General features: G+C 37.2%; 1 long non-coding RNA gene across 2 annotated transcripts in view; it reads right to left on the bottom strand.

Moving 5' to 3' along the window:
- LOC149122378 (uncharacterized) overlaps positions 1-17,887 on the bottom strand; it is a 241,039-nt gene extending 223,152 nt beyond the window's left edge. The window contains exon 1 of one of the 2 annotated variants that reach the window (XR_016220175.1): positions 15,688-17,887. This is a non-coding gene — a long non-coding RNA (uncharacterized LOC149122378). The remainder of the gene's footprint in view (positions 1-15,687) is intronic. The other variant, XR_016220174.1, reaches the window with a different exon arrangement.
- Between the last annotated feature and the right edge of the window lie 7,245 nt (positions 17,888-25,132).

Here is a 25,132-nt window from a genome sequence, read left to right as displayed (position 1 = left end):
ATGAAAATTAAAAATACACTGATATACCATTTTTTTTCATCATACTGATAAAAATCCAAAGGCTTAACAATGCCTTCTCTTGGTCTGGCTGTGTGGGAAAGGGACTAAGGAATTAACCCTGGTAGTCAGCTAGTGACCTGATCTTGTGTTCTAAATACCTTTCCCCACTGAAAGTAAGTAGAGATCCCTGGAGAAATGGCCAATTTCAAAACTGTCTAAGAAAATAAAACTTCAGCCTGAAATGCCTTGTTGGGACAAAAATAAGAAATTTTTTCAAAAAAATGTTAGAAACATGTCGAAAGAACATTGAAACCATTTTGAAGGGACTCCAGCTAGCCAAATCTATGATAATTTCAACACGAAATTAAACAAAGCTAATAATAAATTAGAACCTGCTGAATAAAATAAGGATTCATGAACCAACACTGATGAAAAGTAGATAAATTTATTGGACAGGTGAGAGTTTTTATTTACAGTAAAATTCCAATTGATCAATGTGGAGAGAGCAGACAAGTTTGGAAATCAGTATTTGGTAACCATTATTGTAATGACTGGTATAGGCCAAGTATCATCAATGGATGCTAAAATTTGATGAGAAGCGACATGCATGGTCTCAAAATTTATTCCCACTGATTTCATATTAGGTACAAAGGAGAAAATAGTAACCATACAGTGAAGAAACCAAAGAACACCCTGAGCGGATTGTCAAAATTAACATCACCAAAGCCGGCGCCGTGGCTCAATAGGCTAATCCTCCACCTTGCGGCGCCGGCACACCGGGTTCTAGTCCCGGTTGGGGCGCCGGATTCTGTCCCGGTTGCCCCTCTTCCAGGCCAGCTCTCTGCTATGGCCAGGGAGTGCAGTGGAGGATGGCCCAGGTGCTTGGGCCCTGCACCCCATGGGAGACCAGGAAAAGCACCTGGCTCCTGGCTCCTGCCAGGATCAGCGCGGTGCGCCGGCTGCAGCGGCGGCCATTGGAGGGTGAACCAATGGCAAAGGAAGACCTTTCTCTCTGTCTCTCTCTCTCACTGTCCACTCTGCCTGTCAAAAAAAAAAAAAAAAAAAAAAAAAAAAAATTAACATCACCAATGAAAATCAGACAAACATCCATGGGGCTCCAGTTCTGATCACCTGAGAAGGAAATGACATTCACATATGGTATTCTGACTGAAAACACGCAACTCAAACCTGATCATAAGGAAATGTTCAGAGCAGTCCCACATTAGTTGTTATTCTATAAAATATTTCTATAAAATATTTTTCTTTTAAAAATCTCAGTACTAAGAAAAGTGAAATGGCCAGCACTGTGGCTCAATTGGCTAATCCTCCACCTGCAGCGCCAGCACCCCAAGTTCTAGTTCCAGTTGGGGCACTAGGTACTAGTCCCTGTTGCTCCTCTTCCAGTCCAGCTCTCTGCTGTGGCCCAGGAGGGCAGCAGAGGATGGCCCAAGTGCTTGGGCCCTGCACCCGCATGGGAGACCAGGAGAAGCATCCGGCTCCTGGCTTCAGATCCACGCAGCGCCAGCCGTAGTGGCCATTTGGGGGGTGAACCAACAGAAGGAAGACCTTTCTCTCTGTTTCTCTCTCACTGTCTATAACTCTCTCTCTCTCTGTCTCTCTCTTGCTGTCTAACTCTGCCTGTCAAAAAAATAAATAAAAAAAAAAAAAGAAAGGTGAAATAATAGTTAAAGGACTGATTCAAGTGAAAGAAGACTAAAGGATAATAGCAACTAAATGCAATTTGGATTTTAGATTGAATCTTGTCTGGAAAGGAGAGAAATGTTTAAAGGGACATTTTGGGCAATGGAAAAAATTGAACTATGAACTACAGATTAAAATATCACCTCAGTGTTAAGTTTCCTAAACTTGATATCTGTACTATTATGTATAAGTGAATATTCTTTTCCGTAGGATGCATACAACAAAATTTTGGGAGATAATGGGTATGACGTGTGTAACTAATTCTCAAATTGTTATGATAAAAAATACAAATCACAATAAGATTTTTAAAAATATATCATTTGTTTCTCACTGGAAAGTGTAGAGTATTGTGGGGAGCAACTCGGACTAGACTAAGTTACTGGAATTAAGACTTATTCTATGCATCTGCTCTCCCACAATATGGCGCTGGGAGAGAAGAAAACAGCTTCTACACAGCTGCCTCCAGTTCAGCCAATAAACTGTAGGACTTGCTCCTGATTGGAGGAGAGCAGCGTACTCGGCGTGTGGGCAGCCGAGTTAGGATTGGCAGAGGAGGACTATAAAGGAGGAGAGAGACGGCATGCACCAGGAACATCTAAGGGGAACATCTATCTGAAGGAACACCTGTGCAGCCCCCGAGAGAGCCGGCCGGCGGTGTGCCGCTCCCCTGCGGAAGTGGGGAAAGTGGCCAGGGGGAACCGCCCTTCCACGGAGGTGGAAGGGTCGGTAGCCAACCCGGGAAGAACCAGCAGCAAACCCGGGGAGGGCTGAGCAGACAAAGGAACAGCGCAGGGTCCTGTGTCGTTCCTCCGCGAAGAGGGGGAGCGACAAGTATGAGGTCTAAACATAGACTTTGTTTAAACTCTACCCTCACCATTGACTTTTAACTTTTGACTTTTGGAGCGTTTTAATCTTTCAGTCTTATTTATCAGACTCTTAAGCTATTATAACATTAACTGTCTTATAGTAGCTATGAGTATGAATAGGATACACTATAAACTATGTCTTAACAAACTACCTATCAGAATTGAAAATACTAAATAAATTACTAGTTTCCTCTTTTTCCCAACCTCTCCTTTCTATCTAAATGCTAGGATATTTTGGAAACTCAATAACTACTCAATAATAGGCTGCTAGGCTGTAATGAAATAGGTAGAAGAAAAAAAGGGTTATCATCCAATTAATACAGGTAGAAAATGCTTCAGATAGTTAACACACTGTGTCGACTGAAAGTTCTGTATTATTTTCTGTATGTAACAGTTTCACAACTAAAATGACATCCTGTGAAGAATTTAGATCTGAGCACCCCCTTCTTTAGTTTCTAGCTGTTGACTTTCCAAACTTCAATGTTCTTACCCATAAATCATGTATATTAACTTGCACAATTAGTAAAATGGCTCGAAAGAATATTTGGAAAGGTCTTCATTTCTGGCACAGACAACAAAAAAGTGGTTCTATAAATGGTATATATTATTATTAATGATACCTATGAATGCATACTGATTCAGTTTTACAGTCCCTGACTGGAGGGGGGAAGTTGTTAAGTATAAATAAATATATTTCTCAAAAAATAATAAATTATAGTACTTTTAAATGTTTTGTGCTCAATCCTATATACTTCCTTTTTAATGTTACAAAGGTTGTTATTCAAGGAAATAACAACCAAATGGAAACTAGGTCCTGTTTTATTAAATGCTGGAGGAGAGCCCAATAACGCACAAATCCAGAAATTGCATTAGAAATATAAAGGTATTTAGTGATACAACTAATAACTAAGGAGAGAGGGAATAAAGAATCTTTTGTTTTTCTTTAGGAACAAAAGACCTTTTACTTTCTTTCCTGATTTGGGAGGGAATGGATAGAAACAGGGCTAAGAATGGAAAAAAATGGTCACTCAGACAAAAATTGTAGAAAATGAAGCCTCACCCAAGTGATTTGGGAGAGAACTCTTTGGGAAAGAGGAGCATGGAACTGCTGGAGAAGAGTCAGACAAGACCAAAGCTTCAGAGTTTCAGAACTGGAAATTTCCATAGTCACCCAAAAAGACCGAGATGACTCCCAATGTCAAGATGAGATTCTATAGAAAACCTATCCATAGATTCCATTTTAGGGCTGGTAAAGGGGAGAGAAGGACTTTGTGCTAGTTTCTAAAGCTCTATTCCCTGAGCTAAAGAAATGGGCTTGCCTCTTGGGTGGATTTTTCCCAGATGTGCTGTGTGGGAATTAAGCTATCAATGTGTGATTCTCCATCTCCTACTGCCCTGTCTTCCTTGGTTTGAGGATCATGGTAAAAAAGTTTACAATATAAAATTCCCAAATTGAATTCCATGCATCATTGAAATCTCATAGGTAAATATGGCAAAACCACCAATCATATAATTATAAACTCAACTAAACAACTAAAGATAACACACAATTGGTACTGGACCCCAGAATCTTTGAAAGATCATCTTTGGAGATGTCATTCATATTAATATAGACAGTAGCATCGTAATGAAGAAGGTCAAGTATGATATGGAAACGCTTGATTCAAACGTCAAGGTAAACATCCAAGACATTTTTGAGTCCCTCTCTAATTCACACTTGGAGTAGGTCTGGCCAACTAGACTCCGTGGACTACACCAAGCTTCCAGGAGAATGTACTTAAGTATTTTCCTACAATATAGTTTCTTTCAGATGATTATACCACTTAGAAGTCTAGATGACATGTATATTCAGTTGATGATCCATGTGATCTACCAAATTTTCACCCATCATTAGGGGAAGAACGCGATCTCCAGTATCCAAGAATTTCCCATTAATATATTGTCAGGTTTGTATATTTCTATAAAGCTATTTTCCCTCTTCCTGCTTGCTCTCTTTTTACTTGATCCATATTCTCTCCTTGTACTTTGGGGAGGCGCTCATATAGGGTCACCACCTTGGACATAAATAGGACATGTTCTTCCACTTACTTTTTTATATTATTTTAATATAGGGAGTAGTTTGAAATCCCTCTAAGTTACATGCATAAGCCTTCCTTAATGGCCAGGATTTAGTAACCTTAAAGCCAATGTTTTTCATCTAAATATTATATCTCTCTGTTCAAATCTTTTTAAGAAGGAAATGTAAATCAAAAACATTATGTGTTACTACCTCACTATAGTCAATTGGTTATTATCAATTTGTTAGTATCAAAAAGACAAAAGATAGTAAATGCTGGCAAGAATGTGGAGAAAAGAAAATCCTTACACACTGTTGGTGAGGTCATAAATTAGTACATTCTTTGCAGATTTATCAAAATATTAAAAAATACAACTACTGGGGTGGATATTTGGGCAGGGTTAAGATACCACTTGGGATACCAGCATTCCATATCAGAGTACCTGCTTGGTTTGCATCCTGATTTCTCCACTTCTCATCCAGCTTCCTGCTAATATGTACCTTGAGAGGCAGCAGGTGATGGTTCAAATATTTGTGTCCCTGCCACTCACGTGGAAGACCTTGTTGGTGTTCTGGGCTCCTGGCTTTAGTCTGGCCCTGCATCAGCTGTTGTACTATTGAAGGCATTTCTTCTCTCTCTCTCTCTCTCTCCCTCCCTCCCTTTCAAATAAAATTAAAATAAATAAATATTTTAAAAATAGAAGTACCATATGGTCAGAAATCCCACTATTGAGAATTTATACAAAGGAAATGAATCAGTATGAAAAAAAGACATCTGCACCCCACGTTTACAACAGTACTATTTACAATAGCGAAGAGATAAAATCAACTTAAATGTCCATCAGTTGATGAATGGATAAAGAAAATGTAGTGTATATACACCGAGGAATACTATTCAGCCATGAAAAGATGAAATTCTGTTATTTGTAACAATATGGATGGAACTGGAAGACATTATGTGAAGTGAAAAATGTTTATTTTACCTTATTTCTGTACATTTATTTCAAGTGCACTAAAAGGCCTGCTTTTCCGTTTGATATAGCTGACATTCAAATGGAACTTTCCCAGGTCTTCGGTCTATTAACATTGAGCCTTAGGGTCACCAAAAACTTTGTTAATATATAGCCACTTAAAGAAACCAAAGAACTTTGAAATTAAGAGACAAGATTCAAAAAGGTACAAATAAATATACTGGCAAGGCATTGCTGAGTAGGACTGTAAATTAAGTGCCCATTCTTTCACATACTTAAATCAAGTCACAAATAATCCATGATCATCTTTGCTTCTAACCAAGGCAATCAGAGATACATAATCAGAAGTGATAATACAAAGATATTAATTCTTTCTTGACTTTCTGGACCAATAGAACACCATTCAAATAATACCATGCATGCCAAAACAAATGTAACATTCCTAACACTCAGAGCCAAGGGAGAAGGAATTCACATTAAGGCAAAACAAATAAGCTACCTGAAGGAAGATAAAAGGAAGACAAAGAAGATACTCCTAAGATGTTTAATATAGCTGCCAATGCATAGAAAAAAAAAAAAAAGATCCAAAAATGCATAGAAAAAAAGAAAAGGAGCAGCCATAGCTCCAAGTTTCCAAGCAAGATCAGTAAGATAAATATGTGAACCACTCCCTTTTGGGAGTAGATAAAAGGCCTGGAGCAGGTTGTGTACCCTTGTTGCGCCCTGTTGCACCCCGCCTCTGGCCACGGGGCCTTATGGCTTCTGCTCAGCTTCTGCCTTCCTGCCTGCATGCTTGCTCCACGTGGCCCCTGGCCTGCTCTCTGCCTGGTATGGTCCCAACTTAGCTTCTAGACTTCTTTCTCCCCTAATTAAAGCCCTCACTTTCCTGTGCTTTTCTCTCACTGAATAAAATCCTTAAATACTTTTAAAAAAACGATAAACACGTGAAATAAAATGGCTATGAAATGTTAACACTTTAACAGTTCAGCTGAAATACCTTGTGCTAGAAAGTAAATGGTTATGGTCAGGTGCCAGCAGGTCTGGTAACGAAGGGCGACTTCCTGTTTCCATCTTCTCGCTGGGTCCTCACGTGGTGGAAGCAACAAGCTCTCTAGGATCCCTTTTATAAGGACGCTCATTCCATCGTGAGCCTCTTGTCTCATAACCTAATCACCTGCTACAGGTCTTGTCTGCTAATACTGTGACTTTTGGGGTTGGAATTTCAACATACAAAATTGGGAGGGGGCACAAATATTCATATTGTAACACCCATGAACCCATTTTCTTTACCAAACTTGTGTTATCAGCCCCAGGCTTTTACTATACCCATCTGTCACTGATTATATAGGAAACCATACAAAGATTCTTTCTATGTTGTCATGCACCCTGAAGAAAATAACGTTTCCACTGCCAGCATTACTATTGAGCAAAATGGTTATCTGTGGGGTTAAAGGTGTAAATATCTTCAGAAAACCATTTCTTATCTATTGATCTCTACACCTGTATCAAAGGTCTTCCATTATTATTCAACAAACAGATGCCAGGAAGGCCAATCAAGGTTCTTTAAGATTTAACTCAACCTCCATGGTTCCTTATTTGAGGTTTCAAGCACATTATATTCCACTGACAGTCAAACAGTTCAACTCCAGCATGACCCAGAAATATCCCTTCTCCCAGTCAGAGGTCACTACCAGTATTTGAGTCTGGGGATCTGTGTGACAAATCCATTCTCCCAGCAGCTCTCACCTTGGATGAAGCTCCTGGCTTTAGCCTGGCCCAGTGCTGGCTGCTGCAGCCATCTGGGGAGTGAACGAGCAGACAGAAGATTCTCTCGTTCTCTCTCTCTCTACAACTCTTATTTTCAAAATAAGTTAATTGTTTTTAAAAAATGCAACAACCTATCCACTGTATTCCTTTTTTCTCTTGTGTAGGAGAAAAAAGAAGTAATAACTCTAAGGGCCCAACAGGGGATTTAGTTAAGCTTACTCCAAAACAAACCTATTTTTAAATAATAAAAGCGGAGTAGCATCCATCATGAGATTAATGTGACATTGTATGAAACCACCTAACTGTTCAGAGTTTGAGAAAATCCTTTGATCTCCTGGGTCCTTTTTCCTTCTGACTGGCTAATGCCCGTAGTTAAAAATCACTATTCTTGCCTTTGTCCACCTGCCTCATTAAAATCTTTCTAAACCCTGTCTGGAATCTCTGAGTACAAATCCACTTTCTCCAGCTTCCTGACATCCAATTTCAGTATCCGATAGCCATGGGTTTACTTATAGTCTCTGCTCAGTGTGAATCTCTGAATTTCACCCTAAATTGCCTTCTTACAACCTGAAAAAAATCCAAGCATGGGCTAACCTTGAAGGCTCTAACTGCCATTTATTCCTATAATTCTCATTAGTCACATTACTCCCAGTCATGCCTTCCCTTGGCCATGACCTAACATTTTTGACCACTAACTCCAGATGCCAACTAGAAGTCATCATGAAACACTTCAGTCAATCCTTCAATTTAATGAAGAAATGATGAGAAACTTAGAAATTGTTTCCACATCCAGTAGAAAAAAAGGACATAGCTGATCATTTCAAAAAGTTATAGCTAAAGCTATTTGAGGAGTTGACCAGAAACTATATTTTTCAAGGACAGTATCCTAACCACATATGTAGAAATATACTTGTTAGAATTAAGTTTTTATTGTTGTATTACAAAGTGTAGCTTTCACAAGAAAAATGTTAATCCTGTAAGGAATTGGCATTACATAACTATCAACTATTTCACACTCTTAGACAATTTAAGACAGTTTTAAAATCTTGCTAAACTCTTCCACAGCTTTCTTCATTCCAATCATGACATCAAAAGTGAAATTCCTGAATGTGTAAGATGTAGGTTTTTACATTAAGTTTTAGTAATATCTCTATACAACATCTCTAAATCATTTCTGTCTCAGGGTTCACCATTGGTCATTTACTATGTGAACAGTGAAATATGTAGTGTTTTTGCGAATGGTTCAATATTCTCATGGAAGATATAGTGCCTGGGCCCCTCATTCTATCTGCCTCTGGTTTGTGTCAAGCTGACACTGTGTAGGTCAGTTCTCTCATCCTTAATACATTGTTTAAATATACAGTAAAAGCAATATTCATGGAATGATATAAATATCACAACCCCAAATTACAACAGTTTTATTTAACTCATGGCGATTTCAATATTTCTGCACTTAAGATTTAAATAGACCTAAAGAAATGTTCTGATATGGTTGATACAAAATCAAAATATGAAAAAAGATATAACTTCTCTTTTTAAGTCTCCTTTCCAAATATTGCTTTGCAATTTTGGGAGGAAGTGCTAGTGAACATACGGATCATTCTAAGGAGTGAAAATCTGCTTTGTAAAGCACTTCTGTTTGTAAAACCTTTTCTCCACCTCCATTGAAGAAGTCAGGGTGATGAAAAGAATAGATATTGAAGTCAGCAACACCAGACTGCATTCATCATTAAGGTAACAAGACTACGAATTAAATATCCCCAGGTAAAATGAAGCACTACTGAGACTGTTAAATTGTAGCACTACACACATAGGTGAGTTACTGTAACACCATCAGAAAGTAATATGCATTACTAATCACAATTCTCACCAATGAAAAGAACTCCCTATTTTGATTTCCCTGCAATCTGAATTGGCTTGTTCTTAAAAATATGTTATTTACATGGGGTATAGGGAATGCTCTGAAACAAAAACAAAAATCTTCATTTTTATCCCCAAGTAATTGCTAAACAAAAGCGTGACCCAGCTTAGAAATTAGAGGTTAAGATTTTTCTGTTAAATGTTTATCAAAAACAATTCCCAAATACAGAAAAAATTCCTTACAGCATGGGAATTTCTATAGCCAATACCTGCAGTTCTGTTTCAAAAATTGTTACCTTTGTTACTATGCATTAAACACAGAGTTCACATGGAGAGAAATATTTAAAAGTTCAAAATAATTTTATCATTAATACTAAATATATTCCCCCCCTCTCATGACAATTCAAAAGTTAATACAATAATCAAGCTGTGTAGAACAAATCACATTAAAACAATTTTTCTTTTGGGAGGAATGCATACCATATCATAACAAATAGTTTCAGTAAATGAAGAGCTTCCTGACATGAAAGATGGCCACAGATAGTCAATAACTTAAGGTAACACTGAGTCATAGCGCAAAACTTTAGTTGAAAGCTTCAAAGGCCCAAAGAATTACTAGTGAATGACATTTAAATCCATTGATATGAGAAGAATTTTAAGTATTTTCAAATGCAGATGTCTGTAGAATAATGAATTCAGTGACTACTGGACTTGACTTTTATTGAGAACTTTTTTAAAGAGAAACACCTCCTGATGTTCCTTCAACAGTAAAACTTACTGAAATTGAATCATTGTCAAGTGGGCCCCCCTTCCCTCTTGTTTTCTTAATTGCGGGCAATCACCAGACACAACATTTTCCTGAAGTGTAAGCCAAAGTCCCAGATGCCTGCCCAGATTCTATCCTTTCCAATTTACTTTGACATCCTCAGTTCCTTTCATAGGAAATGAACATTAGCCTTTTGTGCATCTCCCCTACTTAGTTAAGTCCTGTTGGAAAGAAAGAAACCAGCCAGTTCTTACCTGACCCAGACACATAATTGAAATGCAACTCTACAGGTGTTTGGCAGATGAACTAACAGAGAAGCCTCCGCAATTTCCATTTTAATTCAACAGCATCGCTGTCTGCTGCTTAAATCATTTTTTCCTTTTCTCTTCTTGAATATAAGTGAATGTTAAAATAGTTAATAAAGGGAGACCACATTGAAATATGCCAAGTTAGTGCATTGTTTTCATCATTTTGTGACCTGTTTCACATTCTGGCAAATGCCTATTCCCAGTTTGACATGATGAGGCATGGCGTCATTCATGGAAGGATAAAGAACTTGCCCAACAGCCAGCTCCCCCTGACCAACGTTATACCATGTAAGATGTGATGTAGTCCTCAGTTTGTAGGCATCAAGAAAGCCAGGGAAAAAAGCTACATTTTTGCTTCTTATACACAAGCTACTTGTTGGCAAATCTAGAAGCAAATGTATTATTTGTTTCTCTATGGGAATTTTCAAAGCCACAGAATAATGGTTACAAAGAAAGGAAGAGGGAATGATGAAATAACAATGCTATTGTCCTTTCAAGAAGAAAAACTACCAGCATGCTTCCACTGGGTGGTCTAATCATTACAAATGAATATTTATTTTTTGTTTGTTGGTAGTTGACTTATTCCAGACAGCATTTAAGGCAGCTTCAAAAGAAACTTTAATACACAGCGAGATACAATAACTTTAAAACACATAAGGAAAAGAATCAAATAAACTAAGGGGAAAGAAATTGAAAGGGAAATAAAATTCAATAAGCAAAATTCATGATACATCTTTTCTCTTACTAGAGGTATATCACAGATCATTGATATAATTGTAGAATAAGAATTTTGTGTTGAAAAGATTTGAGAGCTGTTTTTGAAATGAAGATTATAGAATTCTTTGTTAAACCAGCTATTAGTAAGCTATTAGTATCACTAACAGATCTATTTTATAATGAAGGAAAACACATATGCTGTGACTGAGATACTCAGTTTTAGTCCCCAAGTTTTTTTTGTTTTTGTTTTTGTTTTTGTTTTGACAGGCAGAGTGGACAGTGAGAGAGAGAGACAGAGAGAAAGGTCTTCCTTTTGCCGTTGGTCCGTTGGTTGACCCTCCAATGGCGTGCTGCAGCCGGCGTACTGCGCTGATCCAAAGCCAGGAGCCAGGTGCTTCTCCTGGTCTCCCATGGGGTGCAGGGCCCAAGCACCTGGGCCATCCTCCACTGCACTCCCAGGCCACAGCAGAGAGCTGGCCTGGAAGAGGGGCAACCAGGACAGAATCCAGTGCCCCGACCGGGACTAGAACCCAGTGTGCCAGCACCGCAAGGCGGAGGATTAGCCTAGTGAGCCGCGGCGCCAGCCAGTCCCCAAGTTTCTAAATACTAAAATCAACTTGAAAGAGTAGCTTAATTTTTTTTAAGATTTATTTATTTGAACGGCAGAGTTACAGAGGCAGAGAGAGACAGAAAGAGAGGTCTTCCATCTACAGGTTCACTCCCCAAATGGCCACAACATCTGGAGCAGGCCAATTCGAAGCTAAGAGCCAGGAGCTTCTTCCAGGTCTCCCACGCAGGAACAGGGGCCCAAGGACTTGGGACGTCTTCCACTGCTTTCACAGACCACAGCAGAGAGCTGGATCGTAAGTGGAGCAGCCAGGTCTCAAACCGGCGCCCATGTTGGATGCCAGTACTGTGGGTGGCTTTATCCGCTACACCACAGCACTAGCCCCTAGCTTAATTATTATGAATTTATAATTATCTGCTGTAGTCCATGCCATGAAATTTTCCCATGCATAGAGGTGTTGTCCATGATTTGCATCCTGAAAGCTGATACCCTAGTATTTCATGCCAGTGGCAGATGAGCATTGGCTCCATCAAGTAACACTTGTTAACTGGACTGAGCTCTCTGTTGACTAGAGAGCAGTTTCTTGCACACCTAGGGAAGAAAACCCACCACTTCCCTTAAGCAGTAGGGGGAAATTATTCCTTTTGCTGCAAGAACAGTCAATATACTCCAGTATGGTTTTAGATAATTTATTACAGTGTCCTGTGAAGTTGGCTCCCAGAAAACTAAATCACTATTCACAGAAACAGTCTATTCAAAAATCCTGTGCATGACATGCTCTGACTGGCAGAATTATTTTCCAAAACCACTAGTGGCCATCTTTTACTACTGCTCCAAAGACTACTGAGAATTGCCTTGGCTCTTTCCCCATTGCCACTTTCTCTATTGCCAAACTGACATCAAGAGAAGTTGAACTGACTTAAAATGCCTCTTGAGATTTTTTTATGCTACTCCATCCTTCAATGACAACAATAGAGAGAAAGAATCATAGACCTTTCTACACTGGCCAACACTGGCAACATTTCAGGCTAATGTTAAAATTTTCATCTTAGGGCAGAGATGATTTGTGTTGGCCTTTTTCTTGGCACCAATGTGGTAAGATGTGGTCATGCTCCAGTGAACTTCAACATGCTGAATAGTGTCCTTGGAAATATAATGCTTTATTTCACAGTGTAGAATTGAGATTTACAAGACTTCTTCAAGGTTGGTTCTAGTCCAAAATTAGGATTCATCATCGAAGACAGCCAAATTCTTCTTGCTATGAATGAAACAGCATGGTCATTGGGAGGTTAAGAAATGTTGAAGCATACCTCCAGAGCCTCTCAATTTTTGTTTCCAGATGCCTCCTTGGTATATCAAAGAAAGAATAACAACCTACTTATCTATTCTTTCACTCTTACCCAGACCCATTCATCTACCCCTTGGGTCCATAGAAATAACTAATATTATCCTAGTCAAAGCTAACTGTAACAGTGATAATAATAGTAACATGCCTCTTTGCAGAAGGTGTGCTATGTGCCTAGTACTGTCCTAGATATTTTATTATGTTATTACATTAGGTCCAAACAATCGGCTTCTGAAATTGATATTATACACATTTTACAGAGGAGTAAACTGAAAACCAGAGAAGGGAAGTCATTTATTTAAAATCATACAAATACCAACTTATTAGGTGTCAAATGTTAAGGGCAAAGCTACTGAAAAATTGTTTCACTTCCTTGGAGAAATATACCATATAATTGCAAGTTACTTGAAAATTCTAGGGACTATAATTAAGAAAGCATAGGCCATAAGAACACCTCAAATCTGCTTCCAGCCCAAAGATATAGGATAGCCTGGCAAGACATTTATAAGTCTGTCCCAAGTTGTTATTTGTTAGCCTACACAAATAAAATATTGGTCTACTAAATGACAGTAACCTTCAGGTCTTCTGAACAAGGTAGGACTCACAGGGCATAGTCCTGTCATCTGTTCACTCGTAATTCACCCATTTATTAAAACTAGCTTAAACTCCCTGAAAACATCCTATTTATTTCAAGGAATCCAACAAAAACTCTATCCAAGTGAAGGCTTAACAAAATGCCTCCAACTAATCCATGGCTTGTGGGTTCTTTGGGAGCTAGTTTGGGAGGTCAAAGCTTACACACAAGGGAAAACAAAACATGTGCAAATGTAGCTGACTCTTTCCTCTCAAAGTAGTGCTGGAAAACTCATGTAAATATACAAATATACTGAACTGTATTGTAAAAAGAGCCATTTGTTTTACTAACACAAGTTGGAATGGTGCAAGATTTTTCTTGGCAAATAAACAGAACACAATGGAAAAATTTGTAAATAATGGTGTTCCTGGTGATTTTTTAAAAAACTGAATGAATAGATTTTCCAAAAGGTAAAAAAACTCTTCCTTTTCCTCAATCTCCCATGAGATACTACTCACATATAATCACTTTAAAAGTCAAAGCAGATGAAGAAATATGGCTCGTTGATCAACAGAGCTTGTTAAATGGACCATTTGGTCACTGGTGAGCTAACCTGCCAAGTGTTCAACATGGGAACCATGTGGACCAAGCCATACTAGCCAGAATGAGAAATCTCTCAATGAAGGTCGCATGTTGGAGTTCAGGAAGTGAAGAAATCATTCCTCTTCCCAGAATTCCTTTGAATACAGTCATTGTCACAGTGACGGAGGTTCCATTACAGTCATTGATTTAATTACCAAATGTAACTATAGAGACTAAATGTTCTTGCCAAAACACAGGTTTCACAGGAAAAATATTGGTTGTAGGTCAAAAAAACAGAGATGAAAAGTTCCCCAAAAATAAAATGTACAGTGTAGGTTTAACATATTTGAGCCTGGTATGCTCATATCACCCCTGAGCAGACCCCAAACCAAAGGCATGAAGTATATCTGTAATAAGCTCTTATTTGCTTGATCATCGTAAGAGTTCTGTATCAGTGCCTACTCATTTCACTCTTTAATATGTTCAGAAGAATACATTTACACCATTTATACCACGTACTTGTTAAAGATGAAATGGATCATGAGTTAAATCTTTCCTTAGTTTATGCCCAAAATACCCTTAACTGAAATTTTACACACTTTATCATACATAGTTGTATAAAATTTACACAAAAAGATACACAGTGGGACTTAGCATCCAACTCCAATTCAGCCTCCTTAAGAAACTCATAATAACTCTTGATTATTTTGGCTAGAAGACCAATTCTGTACAATTCTAGATCCTTTTCTCTATCCTACATGAGACTCAATCCATCTGGTTTGTACTGGGATATATTCTTCTTACTTCAGGGTTTCCTTCATCAAAGTTTATAAATGCTTCTTGAGTATTTAAAGTTTATCTGCTCTCAGCCAGGTAACCAATGCTACCAATTTGTTAATAACCTGTGAGTATATTTTATACACTTATCCATGCTTATTTGTCTGCATATAAACACAGATATAATGCATGAATTTAATGTATTATTATATAGGAATCTTGAATTTTCTTTCATTTTAAGAATGAGGTTAAATACATACAAATGCATATATATTTTCTCACTGAAGAGTACATATGCTGAACATAATTTTCAGTATATATCTCATGTCTTTTAATAATTATGTAATAATCCATGGCAAGGACCTTAAATTTATTATTTATTTTATTTTCATTTTACACAAAAATTGTACATATTTATGGAGTACAGTGTGATAGTTTGATATGTGTATGTAATGTATAATGATCAAATAAGGCTACTTAGCATTTCTACTTCCTTAGGAATTTATCATTTCTTTCTGTTGAGAACCTTTGGATTCCTTTCTTCCAGCTCTTCGTAAAATGTATAGTAAATTTTTGTAGACGGCAGTCATTCTATTGTGCTGTAGAACATTACCATGGTAAGGATTTGCTGGGATTTAATCAATCATTCATGTATGGGGATTCGCTTAGTTTCCTGTCTTCTGCTACTCGAAACAGTACTATCCAGATAGAAGTAAAGCACCAAAAGAGATTTACCTAAAACCTTAATCTGCATAGCTAAAGGAACACAAGGCCTACCCCAAACAGAACCCCAAAGAGGAAGTACATGTATATTTATACACACACATACCTTCTACTCCCTTTTCCCTCTTCTAATCCAGCATCAGTGCACAAACTGTGCAGCAGTCCCCAGCCTGTCCCTCTGCTTCCATGCTTGTTCTTCTGTGTTCTAGTCTTCACATAGCAACCAAAGAGCTGTTAAAATAGCACATTATCTCATTGCAGCTCTTGTTCAGAACCTCCAACAGCTTCCTCACATTGAGATAAGTCACAATCAATCAAGCCCTATGTGACCTAGTCACTGGCTACTTCTCCCACCGCATCCATGACACTCCACACGCAGTACCCCAACAGCAGCATTTCCTTTCTTGCTATTCTCACTGCACTAAGAACCCTCCGACTACTGTCCTTTGCATCTGCTACTCCTCCCAGTCTGAATCGCTCTTCCCCAGAAGAGTTTGATTCTCTCTTTTACTTTAGCAAGCCTCTGCTTAAAATGTCCTCTCCTCAGAGAAGACTTCCCCGATTACCATGTATTACCCCTTACCTGGCTATATTTTTTGAATCACTGATTAAAACCCAGAAATCTATTATGAATTTATGTAATTATTTATTTCCCATCATTAGAGTGTAAGCCCATGCCTTGTCTTCCACACATCCCAGGCCGCAGAATATTGCTTAATGTGAGAGGTGCTAAACAGTTTTTGAATGGATGAATGAACAAATTAACGTAGAAAATGATTAAAAAGTAAACCCTATGAGATAAATAAAACACATGCAATTTTGAGTCATTTAGGAGAGTTGTACTTGGAGGCATTTTGCCTAAACTGGCACCAGTATGCACTTCAGCTCGTATTAGTACTTTCTGTTACTGACTCCTCTCCACAAGCATAGACAGTTAAAATTTTCTGTGAAAGCAGACAATTGTGTAATGGCCCTAAGGATTCATTATGCCATTTGTACTATTGCACACAGTTGCCTGGTTTTCCATTTAATTTCACCCTTTGTGGTCTCCCTGAGCTTGAGCTGCAGAGTTGTGAGCAGAGACTAATGACAACACTGGGGGAGAAAATATACCCACATCTGAAGACTGTTCTGTTTCATGTTGTGGTGTGGTATCAAAAACAACCCTGGAAAATGGTTGCTGAGTTGCGTTGAATTGTTCTCATTTTCCTGTGAGTCTACAGTAATTGGATAGATATCCAGCCTCATTATCCCCTTTTTACAAATATTCATACTTTGTATATGGAATTGAGCTTCAGTCAATAGAGCTAGTTTATTGGTTTGGAGCAAGCATTCCATGAAATGGGAAGTGGTTGAAGATTCCATTAAGCAGAATATGAGTTGACAGGGTTAACCCTATCTTTAATGAAACAGCTGACTTGCTGACTTGTCATGATTTTTTGCTGTTTCTGCTCCCAGGGATTTCCTTATGCTGCAGGAAATTGAGTTGATTGCCTCCACCCGCAGCTCTGTGGGATCCTACTCCCAGTACTGCTCAGACTTCCCAACGGACGGAAAGAGGTGGTTCACCAGATGGTAGAGATGTGGGATTCATCTGAGAACAGTCAGTCTGTAAACCCACTCCCCCAGTGCAGCAAGTGTAGTGAGGCCAGTATTTTCCCTGGTATTTTCCCTGTCTTCACCCTTACTTGAAAACATCTTTGATATTGACTTTGTTTTAGCTTCATCAAATAGAAATGATTACAAGGATAGTAAAGTAAAATACACGTTTTCTTTTTAACCTATCAAAGAGTTAAATGGTTTACTATTTATCACAAACATTGCTCTAAGCATTTTAAAATATTATCTCATCTAATTTTCACATCAGTGCCATAAGTTCAGAGCTATGATCAGTTGGCTAAGTGATTGTTCAGGTCACATAATAGAGGCAAGCAAAGCCAAGATTTGAACCAGCAATGTGATCCAAGGTCCACACTAACAACCACAACTATGCTGTCTTATAATGTTACTGTATCTAACAGTGTGAAAAGGAGAAAGCTAAATCTTATCTGTAATTTTCCCTTTGAAATAAAAAGCTATTTATAAAAATTATCAATTAAAAATAGAATAGCAACAAAAATAACAGATTTTTTTGTTTTAAAGCATATCTACCACTTTAGTAAAACTCAGCTTGAAGAGGAAATTTTGCATTAGAAAGGGAAAAAATGGATAAAATACTAATCTTTAATGTCCTGGATTTAGGTTACACCACAACTATTCGCCTTCATGCTTCAGAATGTGTTTCTATTTCATAGGAACACCCATTTATAAGCCTTATAATCTGTAGTTAATTCCTATAGGATTTCATTCACCCCAATTTTTCCAAACAAAATTAGACTGGTTTTCTGTTGTATACATATTTGATTGTATGTTAATTAAGAATATATAAGCTCAATTTTCCTATTATACCTAATATTATTTTATAGCAACTTTTCAGAATGTTCTGTACTGTGAGGAAATTTGTTTTATTCAATGTAATATGAGGCAAACCTTGAAAAAGAGATTTGTGTTTTGAGAGAGGAAAGTAATCACAGAAAATTGTTTATGAAATACATAAACTAATGATGATGAGTTGGAGAATATCACCCCACTAGCTTACATTTTATAGTTTCTCTCATCCCATTATCTGCAGTCTCAGACTAAACTTACTCTCTTTATTCCAAAAAGGAATATTTGATCACAAATTGGTGGATAGTCCAAGAAATTATGACTGGTCTGAAATAAAGACTCCAATTATCTACTAATTTAGGAAATGAATAAGAAATATTTCCCACCTTGTCAAAACAGCAATAATTCAAAGCATAATTTTAAAGCACATTGGAAGAAGCGACAAAACCTATATGAGAAATATGAAATTCCCTGAAATTCACAAAGATAAAACAAATAGAAACATACTAGGTGCTTGAAGAGAACTATCCCTCATATAGATGTCATTTTCTCCTACATTTATGTATGAATTTAATGAAATCCAAATAAAAATATCTCTCAGACTTTTTCCAAAAACTAGACAAGGTGGTTATAAAGTTACAAAGATGAGAAAAAATAACAAGTAAAAATCTAAAAACAGTATCAATTACAAAAATTACACCTACAATAAGTTAAGAAATATACAAAATTAAAGATGTAAATTATAACATCAAAAATACAAGTTATGAGGGGAGAACAAAGATCTATACTTTTTGTTTGAACAGAAGTTATCAACTCAAAAGAGTCTAGCACAAATATATTTCATAACTATATTTACATTAAGTCTTATGGGAACCAAATTCAAGAAAAACTATAGCAGATACACAAATGATAAAGAGAAAGGAATTAAAGTTTAGCACTGCAGAAAATTACCAGCTCACAGATGTAGAGAACAAGAGGGGGGAGAGAGGAACAAAGGTTCTATAAAACAATCAGAAAGTGAATAACAAAACAGCAATAGTAAGTCCTTGCCTATCAATAGTAACCTGAAAGTAAATAGAGTAATTTCTCCAATAAAAATCATCAAGTGGCTGAATATATTTGGAAAACAAGATCCAATTAGCTACCTTCGGTAGACCCACATTAGCTCTGAGGACATGCCGAGGCATGAAGTTAAGAAATAAATGATATTCCATCCAAACGCTAACTAAAAGAGAACAGAGAAAACTGTCACAAGTGACAAAAGAAAATTATTACCTAATCATAGAAAAGTCAACCCATCAAGCAGATATATAATTGTGAATACTTATGTACCTAATATCAGAACATCTAAATACATAAAGCAAATATTACTGGACATGAAGGGAGAAATAAATAGCCGTACAATAATGGTAGGGGATTTTGCTACCCCACCTTCAGTGATGGATACATCACACAAAAAATTAATAAGAAAATACTGGACTTAAATTGGTCTTTATTTCACATGGAACTAACCAGAAATTTCTATCCAAAAGTAACAGAATGAACATTCATATCCCCTATTCATTAAAATCCTCCAGGATAAACCACATGTTAGGCCCCAAAACAAATCTTAACAAATTTTAAAAGATTTAAATAATATCTAGTATTGCATTTAACTACCATGATATGAAATCTGAAATCAACAACAGCAAGCATTTTGAAAATTCACAAATATGTAGAAACTGAAATACATATGAAGTAACCAAAAACTTATCAAAGAATAAAGCAAAAAATGAAATTTAAAATTATCTTGACAATGAAGAAACCAAAAGTGAAATATCGTAGCACAAACCAAAAAATACCTTAACCCAAACAACAATGGAAACATAACTTACCAAAACCTATGAGACACAGCAAAAGCAGTTCTAAGGGGAATGTTTATAGTAGTGAGTGCTTACATTAAAAAGGAAGAAATATTCCAAATAAATTGGCTAACATAACACCTCAAAGAATGAGAAAAAACACAAAATAAATCCAAAGTAGGATGAAGGAAATAATAAGCATTAGAACAGAAGTAATTCAAATAGAGAAGAGAAAAATCATAAAAAATATCAGTAAACTAAAAGTTGGCTTTTTGAAAAAACAAAACTGGCAAACCCTTAACTAGTAAAACAAGAAATAGAAAAAAAAAATAAAAAAATAAAAAATGAAAGTGGAGATATTACAACAGATGCCTCCAAAATGAAAACGTTCATACAGGAATATTAGGCAGAATCATATGTCAGCAAACTGGATAACCTAGAGGAAATGGATAAATTCCTAGACAAATACAATCTACCAAGATAATCAGAAAAAAAATATAAAGCCTCAACATACCAATAAAAAATAAAGATACTGAACAAGTAATCAAAGACTTCCCGTGACAGTTGAATTCTACCACTTAAAGAAGTTATACCCATACTTCCTAAACTTTTTCAAATACTAGAGCGAGAGGGAATACTTCCAAATACATTTTATGAGGCCATTATCACCTTGATATCTAAGCCAGAGAAAGACTTTATAAGAAAAAGAAAACTTCAAACCAGTATCTATGATGAACATTGATGCAAAAATCCTCAAAAAAACATTAGCAAACCAAATTCAACAGCACATCAAAAAAGATCATACATCATGACCAAGTTGGATTTGTCCCTGGCAGGCAAGACTTGCTTGCCATATACAAGTCAATCAATGCAATATATTATGTTAACAGAATAAAAGATAAAAACCTTATCATCATCATTTAAGTCATGCTTCAAATAAAACAACTGGAAAAGACATTTCTGAGAAAATTGGAAAAAATTAAAATGGCCTCATACTTTAAATGATATTAAGGAATTAATGTTATTTTTGTTAGGTTTAACAACAATATTATAATTTTATTTTAAAACCTTATCTGCTAGCAATACATACTCAAGCATTTACAAATAAAATGATACGAAGTCTGGAATTTGCTTGCATTGCCATGGAGGCAGGTAAGGAAGCCAGTGAAGGGACAGAGCAAGAGATAAAATAAAATTGGAAAATTAATGACAATTGGAGAAACTGAGTAACAAGTACATTGCATTCCAATATACTCATTCTCTCAGCTTTCAAGGACACTTGAAAAGTTACATAATAAAAGGACTTTTTTAAAGTCTTGTTTGAATTGAGATGTGACATTTTCAATCATCAACAACCTACTCAGAACCTGTGCTAAACAATCTTCCCCATTATATCCAAGAAGCGTGATTGTCACATACTTGACACACATGATATTCTGCTCATCTTCCACCCTCCTTACTCATTGAGTGTCCCAGATCTACACTGCCTCAGGTCAAGGAAATAAGAGATTGAATAAGTTCTGAAAAATAATAGACCTCTGTGCGTCAGCTGGTGCCACAGGCTAGTGACATCATGAAAGCATTTGATATGAGAGTCAGCCTAATTTAAGGTAATATTTGGTTTGCATATGTTGGATGTTTTTCAGAAAGTGTGTTTGCCAGGACCTTTAATGCAAGTGTTCCAGAACAATGACAATATTTAGATGTCAAAGCTGAATAAAAATGAGCCAGGCCAAGAATCCACAAACTGGACTTTGAAACGCTCTGCCTCCACTGCATTCTCAATGGAGCGCGTCACTGAAGGATCTTATTAGAAATAAATACACAGTCAAGGGTAAGTGAGGACTTCACTGTCCTGTCCTCATTCTCCAGGGATCCTGGGCTAGATGTGCAAACACCACCACAGTCAACTGACTCCCCAACAGTATCTTCAATCCATTTCAATATGTGGTACTATGGGGTGGGGGGGACTTTTGAACAAAGGTCAGCTGTAAGAACACTTTTATGCCATTTCTAAGAACAAAAATTCAACTGCTAAAAAATATTTTACAGTCATAGAAAGCACACAGATGTTGCATTCACATGAGACTTCCATCTTTTATCCAGGTGTGTATCCCATGGGTAAGCTGCTTAACTTCTCTAAGTTTCACTTTCCTGAGTTGCCAAGTAGATATGAAAGTGCCTGTATAACAGACCTTTTGTGATTATTAAAGAATATAAAACATACACACACTCATAAGTGCCTAGTAAAATAAAATAATACTGAGTAAACAGTAGTTACTACAGTTACACAAAGTGGACTGATGAAATGTTCTATCCAATTAAAATGGGAGGCTCTAAAACTACTTTCTACAAAATTAGAAGAAAAGGGATTCCATCAACCATTTTTAAGACTATTTAAGACGCATAACAAAACACGAACACTTTATGGATCATTTGTCAATGCTGAATACATGTCTCCTTGATGTGGTGGGAACAGATATCTAACTCTGCAAACACAGGGCAAAATTACATTACTGAAAATGTCTTGGGTAAGGAGAACAATCAGTTGGTGATTAGAAATTTCAGTTCTCTGTTTCCTGCTACAATTTCACAAAATTTCCATTGGTCCCTTTGCCACATCACTCAGTTGCTTCCCATCAATTCCTGCCCAGCCTGGCAAGCAATTCCCATGGCTATGCCCTCCTTGTGTGTTCATCAAGTATCAGTCTTCTACAGTGCATTTACCTTTTTCTTTGTGTCAAGTAAATATTTGTTCATTTTTTACAAAGTAAAATTTCATAAATTTGTTCATGTGGTAATTTCTAAAGTGTGGAAATATGGGTAGGCTAACTTTTATCTACTGCTTCAGAACTTACCATTCACGGAACAAGCCAATGGTATGGACATACCTTCAGTTCGTTGCTCCTTCGTGGGTATTCCCAAAGCACTTTCTATGAGTTTGCATTCATCCTAACAATAATTGCTAACAGTTATTGAGCACTCATCATGTGCTAATACAAGTGCATAAAATACATTAACTAGTATAAACCTAATAACAATCTTATAAAAAACATATTATCTCCATTGTACTACCTGGAATCTGAGGCTTAGAAAAGTTTAATTCCTCCTGGAGTTCATACAACTAGTAGATGAAGGAACTGGAAAGAACTCAGTTAGATTCCAGAACTTTCCTCTTAAGCATAATTTTTTATCATCTATTATTACTTAAGATTCTGTATTATAATTACTGTATAAGTTCTTAACATTATTTATCCGATAAAGATACAAGCTCCAACTCGGTAAATAACATGTCTCATTCCTCTGTAATCTCCACAGTTTAACCTAGACCCTGCCATATGCACAGATATTCAATCGTTGATGATTGATATCATATAAAACATAATCAAGGTTGTTTATCAAGGTTGTTTGTTAGATTTTGCTGTTTTGCTTTTTAATCAAATCTGAAGACGTTCTTATTATCAATCTACCAACATACTAGCATATTAGCTTTTAAAATTTTCTGATCTGTTAATGTAATAAAGAGAATGAGTCTCATACTCTCTTAATAAAGAAAGGATATGGAAATGGAGAAATTAGCTGTCTGGTTTAATCAGTTTATACTGGATATAGGTGTTGAAATATTGCACAGTACACCATAAAAACTCCTGAGTATCTTTTATGAAGAATATTTTAGTATCCTAGTTTAATAGCCTAGTATATTTTATATTCTTCAAAGTCACAAAACAAAGATTATATTTTTTACAAAATACTCTTCATAATTTTTATTAATCCAACTTATTAGTACAGCGGAACTTAAATAGTGATGTTTTGTTAGGTTGGCCTTGTATTTTTATTCCACTGTTTATAATATATATAGATCCTATATTTCTATATCTATTCATATATTGAAAATATATTTATAGGCCGGCACTGCGGCTCACTAGGCTAATCCTCCACCTGCAGCGCCAGCACCCCGGGTTCCAATCCCGGTTGGGCGCCGGATTCTGTCCTGGTTGCTCCTCTTCCAGTCCAGCTCTCTGCTGCGGCCCGGGAAGGCAGTGGAGGATGGCCCAAGTGCTTGGGCCCTGCACACGCATGGGAGAACCAGGAGGAAGCACCTGGCTCCTGGCTTCAGAACCGCGCAGCGCGCCGGCCATAGCAGCCACTTGGGGGGTGAACCAACGGAAGGAAGATCTTTCTCTCTGTCTCTCTCTCTAAAAAAAGAAAATATATTTATGACTACCTCTATATTCCTTGTGCTTCAATTCATTAAAATTAATATTGCCAAGAACTAAAAAAAAAAAAAATATTGCCAAGAACTTGGATGTAACTTCTATCCTTAGGTAACTAATGAATTCTTTTTCATAATAATGATCAGAGACACATAGTTTTTGAAAAAAATAATCATTAAGTAACTCAGAATCAAAAATCCTTTTGAGTTATCGTCATTAAATACCATCATTAAATATCATCATCAAAAAGAAACATTTACTGAAAACTTCCTATGAGTAGTTCCAACAGAATGTAAACTCTTGCTGTGTGTTCTTGAGTTGGTGTATTAACTATCTTGTGCAATTATCTTTTCATCTACAGGATGGAAATTTCCATCTCATACTTCACAGATATTTTAAACCCAATAAAATAAAAATTAGAAGCTTGATTAAAAAGCTCTGCATAGGGCCGGCGCCGTGGCTCACTAGGCTAATCCTCCGCCTAGCGGCGCCGGCACACCGGGTTCTAGTCCCGGTTGGGGCGCCGGATTCTGTCCCGGTTGCCCCTCTTCCAGGCCAGCTCTCTGCTGTGGCCAGGGAGTGCAGTGGAGGATGGCCCAAGTGCTTGGGCCCTGCACCCCATGGGAGACCAGGAAAAGCACCTGGCTCCTGGCTCCTGCCATCGGATCAGCGCGGTGCGCCGGCCGCAGCGCGCCGGCCGCGGCGGCCATTGGAGGGTGAACCAACGGCAAAAAGGAAGACCTTTCTCTCTGTCTCTCTCTCTCTCACTGTCCACTCTGCCTGTCAAAAAAAAAAAAAAAAGCTCTGCATAAATTCCAGATGTCTCTATTTCTATATATTAAATTGCAAGACCGCACAATTAGAGAGCCCAGGACTTGAATTCAAGAAGCCCAGATCTTTGCTGAGCTCTGATATCTTTCTGGGCTCCTTATTGAAGGTCATGTGATGCAGAAGTAGCCTAGAACAGTAAAAGTCTTAATATCAAGCAATGGCAAGTCTAGATAAAGAGAAACAGAAAATCTTGATTATTCAAAGATAGACACCTAATGATGTGAGTTCCAAATATGTC

Source organism: Oryctolagus cuniculus, chromosome 14 (assembly GCF_051225735.1).
Source record: "Oryctolagus cuniculus isolate XC-2025 breed Fujian yellow rabbit chromosome 14, ASM5122573v1, whole genome shotgun sequence".
In the NCBI taxonomy this organism is placed as follows: domain Eukaryota; kingdom Metazoa; phylum Chordata; class Mammalia; order Lagomorpha; family Leporidae; genus Oryctolagus; species Oryctolagus cuniculus.
The sequence above is the reverse complement of the archived record's forward strand: the minus strand, read 5'-3'. Positions and strand labels throughout refer to the sequence as shown.